At 42.5% G+C, this 4,781-nt stretch overlaps 2 protein-coding genes and 1 non-coding gene across 3 annotated transcripts in view; all 3 read right to left on the reverse strand.

The window, feature by feature from the left end:
• The window catches only part of ALKBH7 (alkB homolog 7), a 511,499-nt gene that overhangs the window by 502,228 nt on the left and 4,490 nt on the right, over positions 1 to 4,781 (reverse strand). The window lies entirely within an intron of this gene.
• Positions 1 to 4,781, reverse strand: part of CC2D1A (coiled-coil and C2 domain containing 1A) — a 149,059-nt gene that overhangs the window by 101,397 nt on the left and 42,881 nt on the right. The window lies entirely within an intron of this gene.
• On the reverse strand, positions 2,611 to 2,774 carry LOC121924465. Its single transcript, XR_006102609.1, has one exon. It is a non-coding gene; the product is annotated as a U1 spliceosomal RNA (small nuclear RNA).

A 4,781-nucleotide genomic window follows, 5' to 3' on the forward strand; every position in this document is an offset into this window, starting at 1 on the left:
GTGCTTAGGTCACCAGAAGTTTGGAAACAATGAAGCAATTCAGCAACAAAACAAAGTCATTGGGACCTATCTGGGAGAAAAGAAACGAGATGATTAATTAGTGTGTGGCATTGTACTACACAACATACCACTCTGCATTCTTTATCTTCGCGGCTATGGAGAGAGATCGTTACATGAGTCCAGTGGAAGCCCAGGAATTTGGTATCTTGGACAAGGTACTTGTCCATCCTCCGCATGATGGAGAAGACGAGCCAGAGCTGGTACAGAAGGAGCCTCCACCAGGAGCCAGTCCCTCCTCTTCCTCAGCTGAGCCCTGAGAGAGCCAAGCATCCTCTGGATCTTTGTTGTGTTCAGGATCATTCTAGCAGTGGAAAACACCCAGAAGTGACAGTGGCCCTTTCCTCTGCTCCTTAGACAGGCCTTGGAACTACCTGAGGACATCAGTATTAGCAGACCACCTCTTACGGCATAATTCTGCTGGTAGCTGGCCAGCTCTGGTTTATTAACAGCTGGTCTCTCTGCCTTCTGATTGTTATCCTGCCTGTAGCAAAGTGTCTCCTCCTCTTCACTTTCCCCCAATTACAGCACTGTAGAGTCAAGGTTTTAAATTAAACTTTTCATGTTGTAGGCATTTTTTCCCTTCGCTCTCTTTTTGAAAGACTGTTGTTGGTCACAGTTCCCTGAATGGTATGTCTTCTGCTCGCTTTGCAACAGATAAATCAGCGGCTGGGCCGGCTGGAAGGTGTAGATGCTGCAAGTTGTAGTTAAAAAGAAAAATCACCTTCCAAGCTCTTTGCCACCTTGGGCATTTGTAGAATCAGGTTGCATAAATATTTATCCCTGCAAGACAGCTAGAGTCTTGTTTTTCTACCACCAGCCATAGATAATAACCCTGTTTGGCACACATTGTCCACATCCACCAACACCATACACCAAGATATAGTTTCTGCAGTTGTTCTTGTTATAATGTGATTGGCTCCTCTTATGTAGTAGATACAGGAGTATTCCTTGCTATGGAGATGGCCCAAATGAGATCTGTGGCATGAAGCTGGCGTGTAATATCTCACACATCTTATTGAAGACATATAAAAATATACATACTACAATGAACAAGACCGTACAAATGCATAAATAACAGACAAACATGTAACGTAATAGTAGTACTTCCTGATTTCAACTTAAAGGCCTTTAAACTAGGAAGTGAACAGAAAACATATCCAAGTGTAACCGTGTTGGCCATATAGCAAAGTACATCTGCAAAACTGTTGCAGCACGTATAATGTGTGTTTTGGTCGGCCCAATGAAGGTGCCACAGTTTTGTGGATTTTGGGTGATACTGTACTAGGAAGTAAACAGGAAAGCAAAAAAATGTCCCACTCGAAAGCATGGTGGAAATCCTGTCCAAAGCTGCTAGAGTGTGAAATGGATGTTTCTTTAGAGAGAGACAAGGCATGGAGCTTCATCATTCAGATATACTGAAAAATGGGAGGTGGCGGAAGCAATGAAACAAAGATTTTTCTGTCTTTAAACCATCATGATCATGGGAAAGTGGGGATGTAATCCCTCACTAGGACTCTGGAAACCAGGGTTCAAATCCCTGTTTGGCCATGGAAACCTATTGGGTGACCTATGGCAAGTCACACTCTCTCAGCCTCAGAGGAAGGCAATGGCAAACCTCTGAACAAATTGTACCAAGAGAAAAAACGCTGAGATAGGCTGGCCTTAGGGTTGCCGTAACTAGGAAGTGACACAAGGGCACAAAACAACAACACAAGAGACATTACATTAATATTAATACTTTAATATTTAATCAAAGCCCATGTCTACCGAACCCATTTAAATGAAAGTTTGCTAAAGCCTCTGAATGGGTGTCTAAAGTTTTCCTCCAGGAATCATTTTGGATACTAAGGTTATTCCTGTTGTTGTTGTTGTTGTTGTTGTGTGCCTTCAAGTCCTTCCCAACTCATTGTGGCCCTAATAACCTCATTTTATTGACAAGATTTGTTCATTTTGCCGTTGCCATCTCCTGAGGCTGAGAGAGTGTGACTTGTCCAAGGACACCAAATGCATTTTCATGGCTAAGGAAGGATGTGAATCCTGGGTCCAAAACACACTGCAGAAATAATCCAGTTTGAGACCGCTTTAACTTCCTGGGCTTAGTGCTAGGGAATGCTGGGATTTGTAGTTTGTTGTGGCACCAGAGCACTCTGACAGAGAAGGCTCCATGTTCCACTAAACTGCAGTTCCGAGCATTCCCTAGCATTGAACCAGGGCTGGTAAAGCGTTCTCAAACTGGATTATTTCTGCAGTGTGTTTTGGACCCTGGTCTCCTCTATTCCATGATGTTTTGCTTTTTGGGGTTTGGCTCAAAACAAAAGAACACGGATATTGTTTTGATATGAATCAAAGTATCAACTCACACGGATTTCATAGAGCACGCCTTTAAGAAGGGCATGTGGAGCATTGGTTGGTTCCCAACCTTTGGGTCTCTAGATTTTTTGGACTTCAACTCCCATAATTCCTGGCTGTTAGCTAGATTAGCAATACCAAATGGAGAATGAAAGATTGCCCAGTTTCTGAATATATTATCTATCTTTAAACCAGACTGATCAGGGGAAAGCGCGAACGCAGTCCCCCACTACCACAAATTATGCAGTCGAGTTTCCCGCATTTGGGGAAATCGCAGGGGTCAGCACACCCGGAGTGCAATGGATGAGCCTCACCCTGGGAAAACCACCTTCGTGATCATGGTGTCTCCCCTGCCAGGTAAGTATGAGTTGCAGCCCCAGCAATGCCTCCTGGTCCCTCTCTCCCACTCCCTCTCAGGTCATGGTGAACCATTCCGGGGATGGCCGAGACCCGACCCCCACGGACTCCCTCCCTCTGCTCCTGACTCCCTGCCCAGGCCTGGCCCTCGGAGCCCCCCACGGACCCCCACCCAGGCCCCCTTCCTCCTCCCACAATGCAACCGGCGTGGTTATATTTGCATACCAGTCTCTGATTGGTACTCCAGGAGAGAAGGGGGCGGGGCTCAGGCTGTTCTCCCTCTGCTCTCTCCTCCCCCTCAGGCTCCCCCCTCCCTCCAAGTCCAAACACACAAAATGAGGGATGCAAGCAACTGAAACTAGTCAGCGTTTCAGATCAACATATTCTTTATTCGCAGATTCAAGCATCCATGGACTGATAATATAATATCATATACGTATAATAATATAATACAGTGGCCCCTCGATATTCACTGGGGTTAGTATATATATATATATATATATATATATATATATTATATTTGTATCCAGTTCTTTTCCTAGAGTGGCTTCACAATATTAAAAGAACAATACAATTAAAAACAGAAAAGAGGGGCATTAAAAAGAAGTTAAATTGTTACAATGTTAAAATAGATAGCTATTAAAAGAAAAATACATTTTAAAAAGAAAACCATATAAATCACTTTAAAAGGAAACAACATCCTAACATTACATTAATTAAAACCACAAATAATCAAATCCACAAAAGTCAAAGCTGCAAATGTGGAGGGCCAACTGTAACACACAACATTAATTATATAATATATATGTATATTATATATATATACATATAATATACATATGTATACATATACATGTATTAAGAGCCAGCATGGTGCAGTGGTTTGAGTGTTGGACTTGGACTCTGCAGAACAGGGTTCAAATCCTGCCTTGGCTATGTAAACCCATTGAGTGACCTTGGGCAAGTCACACTCTCTCAGCCTTAGAGAATGGCAAAGGCAAAACCTGCTCTGAAGAAACTTGCCAAGAAAGCCCCATGATATGTTCCCCACCTTAGTAAAGTCAGAAACGATGTGAGAGCACACAACAACAACTATAATATATAAAATACACAAAGAAAACCTTGATTTCCCCCCTTGTTTTATATATGGGGCAACATTTTACTCTAACATTGTATTGAATGGGACTTGAGTGTCCACAGATGGGGAGGGGGTCCTGGAACCAAACCTCAGGAGAGATATCAAGGGCTCACTGTACAACCTTATAGGTTAATATGGAATTGTTACCATCTTATACGCTGATATGCGATTGTTATTTTTACTGTGTGCCTTCAAGTCATTTCCAACTTATCGCAAGCCTAAGGTGAATTTATCATGGGGTTTTCTTGATAAGATTTGTTCAGAAGGGGTTTGACATTGCCATACTCTGAGGCTGAGAGAGTGTGACTTGTCCAAGGTCACCCAGTGGGTTTACATGGCTGAGCCGGGATCTGAACCCTGGTCTCCAGAGTCATATCCCAATGGTCAAACTACTATGCCAGGCTAGAATTGTTACAGCCTTATTTTCTTATCAGTCCAAACCATGGAATTTGCCTGATGGCCGTAGAGAAATTGTTATCTCTCTACCCAGCCTTTCCCCTCAAAATTAGTACTCAAGACAGCTTATAATGTAAAATAATTACAACACAGCTATTTTTTTTTTACTTGAGATAACATCTCTCTAGGAATTTCTAGGTCCTCTGGAGCAACTCTATGGTTGACATCTTCAAGAATTTGACCACAGAGTCATGCAGGAGGACTTACAAATGCTTAGAGAAATGTTTTATCTAGTAATCTCTAGGTCTGCCAGTACAACTCTATGGACAAATCCTGGCAGAGTTGTGATGGAGGACCTAGAGATTCCTAGAGATTCCTAGAGGGAAGACATTAATTGTGTATTTTATTATATTCTGTATTGTGTTTTATTCTTATGGGAAGCCACCTCAATCCAACCAGAGAGGCGGGATATAAAATAATA

Source organism: Sceloporus undulatus, chromosome 2 (assembly GCF_019175285.1).
Source record: "Sceloporus undulatus isolate JIND9_A2432 ecotype Alabama chromosome 2, SceUnd_v1.1, whole genome shotgun sequence".
In the NCBI taxonomy this organism is placed as follows: domain Eukaryota; kingdom Metazoa; phylum Chordata; class Lepidosauria; order Squamata; family Phrynosomatidae; genus Sceloporus; species Sceloporus undulatus.